The sequence below is a fragment of the Mytilus californianus genome, unplaced genomic scaffold (genome assembly GCF_021869535.1).
Source record: "Mytilus californianus isolate M0D057914Y unplaced genomic scaffold, xbMytCali1.0.p SCAF_24, whole genome shotgun sequence".
Lineage (NCBI taxonomy): Eukaryota > Metazoa > Mollusca > Bivalvia > Mytilida > Mytilidae > Mytilus > Mytilus californianus.
In genome coordinates, this window is record NW_026262673.1 from 1516482 (window position 1) to 1528994 (window position 12513).

Consider the following 12513-nt stretch of genomic DNA (forward strand, 5'->3'; position numbering starts at 1 on the left):
AATAGAACATGGGGGTAAAATGCAGTTTTTATATGACAGCAAAAAATTTATTTGGATCGTATAATGGTATGAAGTCGTCGTCGTCTGCGTCGTCATCCGAAGACACATTGGTTTCCAGACAATAACTTTAGTTTAAGTGAATGGATCTCTATGAAATTTTTTAAGAAGGTTCAATACCACAAAAGGAAGGTTGGGATTGATTTTGGGGATGATGGTCTCAACTGTTTAGGAATTAGGGGCCCAAAAGGGGTCCAAAACAAGCATTTTTCTAGTTTCAGGATAATAACTTGTGTATAAGTATTTCGATTGCTCTGAAATTGTACCACAATGTTAATACCACAAGTAGAAGGTTGGGATTCATCTTAGGGGTTATGGGGCCAACAGTTTAGGAATCAAGGGCCAAAAAGGGGCCAAAAACAAGCATTTTTCTAGTTTCCAGACAATAACTTGTGTGTAAGTTTATGGATCCCTCTGACATTGTAACACAAGGTTCCATATCACAAAGGGAAGTCTGGGATTGAGTTTGGGGTTAATTGCCTAAAACATGTAGGAATTAGGGGCCAAAAAGGGCCAAAAACAAGCATTTTTCTAGTTTCCAGACAATAACTTGTGTTTAAGTGTATGGATCTCTATAAAATTGTACTACAAGGTTCCATACTACAAAGGAAAGGCTGGGATTGAGTAATGGGGTTATTGCTCCAAGGAGGGTTTCAAAAAGTAGGGGGGAGGATTTTTTTTCCAATTATTTTAAGGGATTCATATTTTTTTTTCAAAATTTTTCATATTTCGAATTTTTGAAAATTTTCAAGAAGAAATCTTTCATTGCACAGTATTGCGCAATAAATTTGAAAGATCTTTGACCACATTTATTTTGTGTCAGAAACCTATATTATGTCAAAAATTTGATCACAATCCAAATTCAGACAGTATCAAGCTTGAATATTGTGTCCAAATTTGCCCCAACTGTTCAGGGTTCGACCTCTGCGGTTATATCAGGCTGCGCTCAGCGAAGCATTTTATTGGCTTATATCTCTGAAACTAAAGCATTTAGAGCAAATCTGATGTGGGTAAAATGTTCATAAGGTCAAGATCTATCTGCCCTGACATTTTCAGACTCATCAGACAACCCGTTGTTGGGTTGCTGCCTATGAATTGGTAATTTTAAGGAAATTTTGCAGTTTTTGGTTATTATCCTGAATATTATAATAGATAGAGATAAACTGTAAACAGCAAAATTGTTCAGCAAAGTAAGATTTACAAATAAGTCAAACATGTCAAAAATTGTCAATTGACCTCATAAAGAGTAATCCCCCTTTAAAGTCAATTTTTTTCATAATTTTTTCTTAATTTTTGTAATCTTTTACAAAGATCTTCTCCTCTGAAACTACTTGGCCAAATCAGACCATAGTTGGCCTAAATCATCCTTAGGGTATTTAGGTTAAAAAGTGTATCCGATGACCCCACCCATCAAGCAAGATAGCCGCCTTGGCTAAAAATAGAACATGGTGGTAAAATGCAGTTTTTGGCTTATATCTCTGAAACTAAAGCATTAAGCATGTTAAGAGCAAATTTGACATGCGGTAAAAATGTTCATCAGGTCAAGATCTATCTGCACTGAAATTATCAGACGCATCAGACAACCCCTTGTTGGGTTGCTGCCCCTGAATTGGTAAATTTAAGGAAATTTTGCAGTTTTTGGTTATTATCTTGAATATTATAATAGATAGAGATAAAATGTAAACAGCAAAATTGCTCAGTAAAGTTAGATCTACAAACAAGTCACCATCACCTAAACAGAGAATTTTGTCATGAATTCTTTTCTTGTCTTTAATGTTGTAGAGTGTCCTTTGTTTAATATGCACTGCAGTACATAGACCAAGGTGAATGACACAGGCTCTTTAGAGCCTCTAGTTTTACATACATGTAGCAAAGAAGCATACGATTTGAATCATTGTTTTAGAAGTTCAGGTAAAATCTGTTATTTACTTGTAAATTATCAGATGGATAATTTCCTTTAAAATCACATCTTATCCTTATACGCTTGGCGTTCAGCCAGAAGACGATCACACTCATTCATGATTTTAGGAAAGCACTCTGAAAGCAGACAATTATTTTTTCAGGTGTGGGCAGCATGTTTGTAGATTATCTGAAAGCTCATGTCTTGTTAACCTCATAATTATTTCAAATATTTCAATGAATGTAACTCGAGCTCAACTTTGGTCTATTATTTAGTTTTCATGTTTTTTTTTCAAGTCATGTCATTTATTTTTCAACCTGGACCGTTGAAATATTGAAGGCCCTACCGTAACCTGTAATTTGTTCACTTATTTGTTTTTCGGTCTATGAATCATCATAAATAACTGTCGATACATTGGCAATAAAATCACATCTCCTTGTCCCATAAAAAAAAGATAAAAAAATGTGTATATTTTATTTTTTTGATTTTAGGGTCCATCCTGTGATTGCGGTACCTTTTTGGTCACCATTTATGTGTTGCGTCTAAATATGAATTGTAACACTTTATAGTGACTGAACAGGTTGAAAAAAATCCTCCTCAAGAAACAGAAAAAGAAGACACATTGGAACAGCACCATACTATTTAACATTCAAGATAAGCTGCTTATAGATAGATCTATAGGGATAGTAAGGTAAGCTATCAATAGATTAAATAATAATGGGGATATATGAGTCATTCCACGGTAGTGGCTAAAAATAGACTTCTCATTTAAAACAAGTAAAAACTAAGTCTTTGGTCTATATTTAAGGTCAATTCGTAATGTCATGCTTTAAATAGCATATCAAAGAAATAAAAGAAGATATAATTTCGGTTGTTAATGTTTTTTTAAATATATTTTGAAACCAGTTTATGATGAAGTAGGGTAAAATAATCGGCCATTTTCTGGGACATCCTTGGTACGGTGTTTTCAATTATACACAAATACGTTATATTTGTATATTTATGTTTTATTGAGTAATCTATGGTGAAGTAGATGGTTTAAACCGTTATTATACGCGATTTTGTTGGAGAAAAATAAACAAAAAAGGTAAAAATATTGTTTTGAAATTAATGTAAACGATCGCTACTGTCGTGTCCACTGTCAAACCCAAAACTAATGGTCTCAGGATTTTTAATTGTAGGTGCCATGCATGAGCAATTATGTTTAAATGCACCAATTATGTCTTCTCTGTGTAAAATGTGAAAACAATAACATAAAGACGTTCCGTTGACACGTGATCGTAATTGAAATGCACCGGCTGACATTCGCGTCTAGTTTGTAACGATCATTCATTCACCTATATTTTCTTACTGCGCATCAGCAAAACCTCAATTTTTGTGTTAGTGACGTAGCATGTGCACATGAATCAGTGACGTGTACAAGCGGGAAACACAAATGGAATATGGCGGAGAATGGGTAGGTAACGTTTTTGTGTCCTGAAATTTAACGATCGACACAAGTAACGATCATTCACAGTTCTTTATTAATAGTTGAAGTATTGTATAATAATGCAAATATTTACCAGTCCTATGAAGAAGAAATGTATAAAGTCTATCGATATCCACGAACTTTATATTTCTCTTGGTTACAATAAAAAAATGTTTTTATATTATCATGCAAAAAGACATCGTTTTAAGAAACGATTGTTACATACGGACATTTAGATCTTGTGTGTCGGTAACAATCAAGCAAAATTGTGGAAAACACATAATTTTTAAAGCAAATATTAATGGTTAAATATACCACGGACTTTAATGTCACAAGTTTTCATTTGCATACATGCAAATACACTGCAACTATTGTAATGCCTACTAATGACAATACAGTCCCTATTTCTGTGATGATTGTAACATTGAGACACCAAATTATGTAGCGATTGTTACAAATTAGACACAAGAATTCAAAGTGATTGTAACATAGGGACACCAAAATTATGCGTCTCTGTAACAATCATGTTGAATTGCAGAAAAACATGTTTATTTTAGAAAATATTTATGTGCAGTAATGCCATCTTCATTTTAATGGACTTTAATGTCAATTTTTTTCATTTACATACTTGCAAAATGCTCTGTAAATATTGAAGTGACAATATAGTCACTATTTTCGTGATGATTGTAACATGGAGACGCCAGAATAAAACACAATTGTTACATTGAGACTCCAAAATTTTAAGTGATAGTTACACAGGGACACTAAAATCTTGAATTGCAGAAATAAACATGTTTATGTTAGACTTAATAAATATTATAATGCCATCTGCATTTCAAATGTCAAAAGTTTATTTTTGCATACTCCCAATGCACTGCCACTATTGTAATGATTATACTGGCATTTCTGTGATGATTGTAACATTGAGACACTAGTACACCTAAAGATTGTTACACATGGACACGAAGATTTTATATTTAAACAAAGATCTTGTTGCATTAAAGAAAATATTATATTTCAGGAAAAATTTATTGAAATAAACTTTGCACAATAATATCGGATAAGACTAAAATGTAGTGTGATTGCCTGATACCGAAGAAACCACTTTAAATCCGGTATATTAAATACGTTTCATATACTATACTTCCACTCTAAGAGTGGGGGCTATATTGCAATCACCTTGTATAAAAATCTGTCTGTTTGTCCATTTGCCTGTTAAATATTTTTGTCAAACACTACTTCAAATTAATGAGCGGAATGACCCATACTTGGCCACCAGCTTAACAGTGATGAGTTGTAATGTGTGAATATAAAAAAGAAGATGTGGTATGATTGCCAATGACACAACTCTCCACAAGAGACCAAAATAACTCGGAAATTAACAATTATAGGTAACCGTACGATCTTTAACAATGCGCAAAGCCCATACCGCGTAGTCAGCTATAAAAGGCCCTGAAATGACAAATGTAAAACAATTCAATCGAAAAAACTAAAGGCCTTATTTATATAAAAAAACCAATATGTAACACATAAACAAACGACAACCACTGAATTACAGGCTCCTGAATTGGGACAATCACAAACATAAATAATGTGGTGGGGTTAAACATGTTAGCAGGATCCCAACCCTCCCCCTAACCTGGGACAGTGGTATAACAGTACAACATAAGACCGAACTATTAAAATCAGTATATGGATGCCTCATGTTACGAAGTTTCCGTCAGTCACATGTCTAATGTCCTTGACCTCATTTTCATGGTTCAGTGACTACTTGAAAAAAAAGTTAAGATTTTTTGTAATGTTAAATTCTCTTTTATTATAAGTAATAGGATAACTATATTTGGTATGTGCGTACCTTGCAAGGTCCTCATGCTCGTCAGACAGTTTTCACTTTACCTCGACCTCATTTCATGGATCAGTGAACAAGGTTAAGTTTTGGTGGTCAAGTCCATATCTCAGATACTATAAGCAATAGGTCTAGTATATTCGGTGTATGGAAGGACTATAAGGTGTACATGTCCAACTGGCAGGTGTCATCTGACCTTGACCTCATTTTCATGGTTAAGTGGTTATAGTTAAGTTTTTGTGTTTTGGTCTGTTTTTCTTATACTGTATGCAATAGGTCTACTATATTTGGTGTATGGAATGATTGTAAGGTGTACATGTCTAGCTGGCAGGTGTCATCTGACCTTGACCTCATTTTCATGGTTCAGTGGTCAAAGTTAAGTTTTTGAGTTTTGGTCTGTTTTTCTAATACTATATGCAATAGTTCAACTATATTTGGTGAATGGAAATATTTTATGATCTATTTGTCAGTCACGCAGGTGTTTTTTTACCTTGACCTCATTTTCAAGGTTCATTGCTCAGTGTTAAGTTTTTATACGACTGCAAAAAAATTTTTGTGGTTGTATATTGGTATGACGTTGGCGTCGTCGTCGTCGTCGTTGTCGTCGTCGTTTGAAGACACATTAGTTTTCGCACTCTTACTTTAGTTTAAGTGAATGGATCTCAATGAAATTTTACCATAAGGTTCAATACCACAAAAGGAAGGTTGGGATTGATTTTGGGGGTTATGGTACCAACAGTTAAGGAATTAGGGGCCAAAAAGGGGCCAAAAATAAGCATTTTTCTAGTTTTCAGACGAAAACTTGTGTTCAAGTGTATGGATCTTTATGAAATTGTACTACAAGGTTCCATATCACACAGGGAAAGCTGGAATTGAGTTTCGGGGTAATTGCCCAAAAAGTTTAGGAATTAGGGGCCAAAAATAAGCATTTTTCTAGTTTTCAGACATAACTTGTGTGTAAGTGTATGGATCTCTCTGACATTGTACCACAAGGTTCCATATCACAAAGGGAATGCTGGGATTTATTTTGGGGGTAATTGCTGCCAAATTTTAGGAATTAGGGGCCAAAAAGGGGCAAAAAACAAGCATTTTTCTAGTTTCATGACAATAACTTGTGTGTAAGTCTATGGATCTCTCTGAAATTGTATCACAAGGTTCCATATCACAAAGGGAATGCTGGGATTGATTTTGGGGGTAATTGCCTCCAAATTTTAGAAATTAGGGACCAAAAAGGGGCAAAAAACGCATTTTTCTAGTTTCATGACAATAACTTGTGTGTAAGTGTATGGATCTTTATGAAATTGTACTACAAGGTTCCATATCACACAGGGAAAGCTGGAATTGAGTTTCGGGGTAATTGCCCAAAAAGTTTAGGAATTAGGGGCCAAAAATAAGCATTTTTCTAGTTTTCAGACGAAAACTTGTGTTCAAGTGTATGGATCTGTCTGAAATTGTACTGCAAGGTACCATACCACAAAGGGAAGACTGGGATTGATTTTGGGGGTAATTCCCTCCAAATTTTAGTAATTTGGGGCCATAAAAAGGCAAAAAAACAAGCATTTTTCTAGTTTCAGGACAATTACTTGTGTGTAAGTGTATGGATCTTTATGAAATTGTACTGCAAGGTTCCATATCACAAAGGGAAAGCTGGGTTTGAGTTAGGGGGTAATTGCCCTAACTGTTTAGGAATTTGGGGCCAAAAAGGGGCCAAAAAACAAGCATTTTTCTAGTTTCCAGACAATAACTTGTGTTCAAGTGTATGGATCTTTCTGAAATTGTACTGCAAGGTACCATACCACAAAGGGAAGGCTTGGATTGATTTTGGGGGTAATTCCCTCCAAATTTTAGTAATTTGGGGCCATAAAAAGGCAAAAAAACAAGCATTTTTCTAGTTTCAGGACAATTACTTGTGTGTAAGTGTATGGATCTTTATGAAATTGTACTGCAAGGTTCCATACCACAAAAGGAAAGCTGGGTTTGAGTTTGGGGGTAATTGCCCTAAACGTTTAGGAATTTGGGGCCAAAAAGGGGCCAAAAAACAAGCATTTTTCTAGTTTCCAGACAATAACTTGTGTTCAAGTGTATGGATCTCTCTGAAATTGTGCTGCAAGGTACCATACCACAAAGGGAAGGCTGGGATTGAGTTTATGGGTGATGAATCATAAGGGGGTTCAAAAAATTTAGGGGGGGATTTTTTTTTCCTTTTTTTTCTTTAAAATTTACCATTTTAAATTGGTTATTTCTGATTTATATATAAAAGCAAATAATAATGATATGGTTTGAATAGGTGAATTAAAATTTTTTAAGTTCTTAGACCACTTTCATTCTGTGTCAGAAACCTATGCTGTGTCAAATATTTAATTACAATCCAAATTCAGTGCTGCATCAAGCTTGAATGTTGTGTCCATACCTGCCCCAACTGTTCAGGGTTCGACCTCTGCGGTCGTATCAAGCTGCGCCCCAGCGGAGAATTTTATTGTGTTTTGGTCTGTTTTTCTTAAACTATAAGCAATAGGTCAACTATATTTGTTGTATGGAAGAATTGTTAGCTGTACATGCCTGCCTAGCATGGTTCATCTGACCTTGACCTCATTTTCATGGTTCATTGGTTAACTTAATGTTTAGTTTACTTGGTTAATGTTAAGTTTATGTGACAGTTGTAATAAAGCTTTATATTTAGGACTATCAACATAATATCAATGATTAGTAAAGAAGGCGAGACATTTCAGCGTGTGCACTCTTGTTTATCAGCTCATAGACATAATTTTGTCATGTGATCGTGACGTCATCAACGTTTTTTCATGATTTACTCCGGTTTGAAATGGAATTAAGAATTAAATTATAAGAAATGACTGTAATATTTTTTCTGCCTATTCAAAATAAGATATAAAATGTGGTGCACACTTTAAATAACCCGCTACGCGGGTTATTCAGTGTGCACCACATTTTTTATGTTATTTCTTCATAGACAGAAAAAATATTACAGTCATTCCTTAAATACATTATCCTATGACATGGAATTATTCAATAAATTTTCATCTAATAGATGTAATACCACCAAATCATAGTACGTCACATCCGGTTGCATACGAAAATAGGTCGAAAAAAAATGTTCCCTTGAATTTGACAGTTGTAAGTTATTGATCCTACATTTCATTGCAGTAAAACATTTCTGGGTCATAAATATATATCTTGGGTATTTCAAAGCACCATTATTTTTTTATTTGGGGTTTCTATAGAATATTTTGGAAACTTGAGGTTACATGGTTACTAAAGCTTGTACTCAGGTTAAAAAAGGGGGAAAATTTGATTGGTTAACTTCCAGTGATGGTTATTGTCTTATATGCAATGAAATGTTATGTGAATTTTTTTCTATAGTACTGGACAGGATAAAACTTTACTCATGCCAAGTATTTCTTTATTTGAAACAAAGATAAATTCTGCACATTTTTTTGAAAAGTGCAAATTTAACAAAGACTAATAGGGGAAAATCAATGGTGGTATTACACCTAATAGCAAGTACATGTAAGGGCGAATAACCCTCAAAATTGACACTTAGCGGTAAATAACCTTTTCAGCCATTTGTTTTTGCACAATTATCTCCCCCATAAAGATTATTTGACATCACATTTTCAGTCATGGTTCATTGACTTTGAAAATTTTTCAATAGTTTTCATGTTTAAATGTTGCTGTTTTAATTTAAACAATTGCATTAAACTATCAAAATTGCATATAGGCGAGACATATCCCTGTGTCAACAGTTTATTACATTATCACATTTCTAAGTATAGTGAACCATAAAAATGAGATCAAAACCTTTATTTAACATACAATCTAGAAAGATCATACTATAAGGAACATGCACATACCAAGTTTGAAGTTGATACGACTTCAACATCATAATAAACAACTTTTACCAAAAACATCTGGGACAGTCCAGAAAGCATAATGCCACTGTATTATTTCTTTCAGGTCGTTTTTACGCTTAAAGTTGAGGTCGCAAATGCGGCCACAGATCAGCAATGATGTCCAAACAAATACCATACATTTATCAGAATCTGCATCACAAAAAAAAACTGCTGCACAAAGGTCAAAGAATTACAGGGACAAAATAAAACAAGACCCTGAAAAATATATTGCATACTTACAAAAGAGAAAAAGAACGAAATAGAAAATGGAGAGAAAATTGGTCTTCTGAACAAAAAAATCAATCAGAGGGAAAAAAACGAGATTACGAGTACGTAAATGGAGAGAAGAAAGAAAACCAGAGGAAATTGTTAAATTAAAAAAAAAACCTAAACCAAAAACACGTGCACAAGTAAGTTCAGAAAGAGAATACTGGCAGAGAAAAAAAGAAGAACAACGAGCGAAGTACTCAAGCCAAAAGAGAAGAAGAATTAATGAAAAAAGGCGGTTGCAATACAAATTGAATAAATCCAAGAGCACAACTGAAAACCTAATGCCAGCTGAATCAACAGAAACTCATCAAGGGTATTCAACAAAGGAAGCAGAAAGAAAGGCTGTATACAGAGCCTCGTTGCATCTACCTTCATCACCTGAAAAGTTTGCATCTGAAGTTGGGGGGTTGACTCTAAGGCAACTCCAAGAAAAAGAGAAGCATTGACCAAACATGGCCTTTTACTGACACCAACAAAAAAAAGACATCTTAGGATAAGCCAAGAAATAATCTGCAAGATGAAAGATGATTTGCATAAAACCAGAAAACATCGCACTAAGGAGGTTTTAAAGCAAAGAAGACTTTTAACTAGCTTCATACTTAAAGATGCTGAAAAGAGAAAGGCTGGCATTTCTTGGAAATTTGCAGTTAAATGTTCAAAACTTAAAGATGTATGGGAAGAAGATTCTGAAACACCAAAACGAAGTGATGCTTTGACAGAAGATACAATTGACAAGATAGAAAAATTCTACAAAGATTTTGACACTGTATGTCTGCCGGATAAAAAACAGGCATCATTGAAATCTGAAGAACCAAAAAGAATCTTGCAGAGCAGTTTAAGGGACAACTACAATGAATTCCTTAAAGAAAACCAAGAATGTACATTAAATTTTTCCAAGTTCACTGCACTAAGACCCAAGACTGTACAGACTATGAGTAATTCTATTTTTAACAATTGTCTTTGTGAGTATTGTACAAATAGTCAATATAAAGTAAAGGCACTAAATATTAAAGGAATTAACACCAGATATGACTTGTTAGCAAGAACTGTATGCCAAAAACCAGAAGGATCTAGATATTACAAAATTGAATGTGTTAAAATGTTATGCAAATTATGTGGGGTAGATAAGTTTATTTCCCAGTTAGACTTGAACAAAAGGCATATTATACAATGGTATAAATGGGAAACGCAGACGTATATGCATGCAAATGAAAAAAAATCAAAGAAGGTTCTAAGTTTAAAGAAAGAGAGTGTCAATAATTTCCTTGAAGAGCTCAAAAAAGAATTACAGCCATTCAGTGCTCACTTAAATACTGCCTGGTGGCAACATGACCAATTCAGACATGTGACACAGAATTTGCCGTCTGATTGGACTGTTTTCTGTAGTGATTTTTGCAGAAAATTACACATGTATATACCAGGATGAAGCACAAAGTGCACATTAGTCTCATGACACAGTTACTCTTTTCAGCATTGTTGCCTACATCAGATGCAAATTCTGTAAGTTAGTCGTAACTCAAAGCATGATCTATGTGTCAGAAGACATTATGTTCAACATTGTATTTCATTGGCAAACGAGTATATACAAAGAGTTTATGAGATTAAATCTAAGAGGCAGATTCACTTCAGTGATGGAGCAGCATCACAGTTCAAGTCGAAAACCCCATTTGCAGATGCTCTTCACAGCAAATCAGACTTTGGTTTTCCTGTTGAGAAACACTTCTTTGGAAGCAGGCATGGTAAAGGACCATGTGATGGTGAATTCGGGGTTATTAAAAGAATTGTAACAAATGCTGTAAAAAACAGAAAAGCCATGGTGAAAAATGCAAGTGAATTCTTTGATTTTGCAGAGGCAAATTTAAGACGGCCAACACTAGACTCGCAGAATGAATGTTGTCATTTTAGAAGAAATTTCTTCATAGTAAAGGAAGGTGATGTCAACAGAAAACGCCCAGAGAGGACCAATGTGAAGGCTGTTCCTGAAACCAGACAACTTCATTCTGTGAGGGCTTCCAATGATTCGGCTTCTCTAGAAAAGCGCACACTTAGCCGTTTTTGCTCAACATGCATACAAGGATCTGGTTCCTGTCATAATGTAGACATGGTAGAAGGTTGGATAAAAGAGACACAAAGAAGACAGTTGAACAAGAAAGACACCTCTAAAAAAAGTAAGAAAGTTGACAAGAAAAATGTCAAAGGTTTGTTTAAGGAAACTCCAAGAAAACAGTTGAGCAAGAAAAACCAACGAGCAACTCGTTCAAATAGCCACAAAAAAGCAGACTCGCAAGAAAGATCACAGGATTCACCAAAACAAAAATAATTTAACAGACAAGACACAACAGTTGAAGAATTGCACTCTCTTGAAAATACCTCACCACAAATCAATGAGCTATCAGTCAATATTGCAAGAGTGCAAGATAATAAGGACACTCTTTTTTAAGTTATATTACAAACTTTGAAGAGCTCTACTACAGTAGATGACATGATGATTAAAGGAACTGAACTCGCAATTGTAATACCACATCTTAGGTGCAACAAAGATGAAGACATTTCTATTTCTGGAAGTGGGTTACATATTGACAAGTTCGGGATGGAACTGTTGCCGGATGATGTCAAGAAAGGAGGATATTTCCCTGCAAGTGTACTTGGTGATGGAAATTGCTTGCCTAGGTCTGCTAGTGTGATAATGTATGGAACAGAAAACAATCATACGGAACTACGTGCCAGAATTGCATTAGAACTGGCATACTATTTGCCGCTGTATGTGGACCATACATATTTAAGGAGAGGTGAACAACTATCTGATAAAGAAGCGCTTGTTCTCCCAAAGTCTTACGTTATGTATTCAGAGCTGTATACACCTGGAGATATAATTACTTCATCTTTGATAGAAAGAACACTATTTGAAGAGATTAGGAAAGTATGCAGTGCAAATGAATTCATGGGAATTTGGCAGATTTTTGCACTTGCATCAGTTTTGGGAAGGCCTCTACAATCAGTTTATCCAAATCGTGGAAATCCAAATGTGAGAAAAGATCTCAATCGATCAATCTTGCCAAGGGAA

General features: G+C 34.7%; 1 pseudogene; it reads left to right on the plus strand.

Moving 5' to 3' along the window:
* The first annotated feature begins 10548 nt into the window (after positions 1 to 10548).
* On the plus strand, positions 10549 to 11769 carry LOC127732360 (uncharacterized; annotated as a pseudogene).
* Positions 11770 to 12513: the final 744 nt, after the last annotated feature.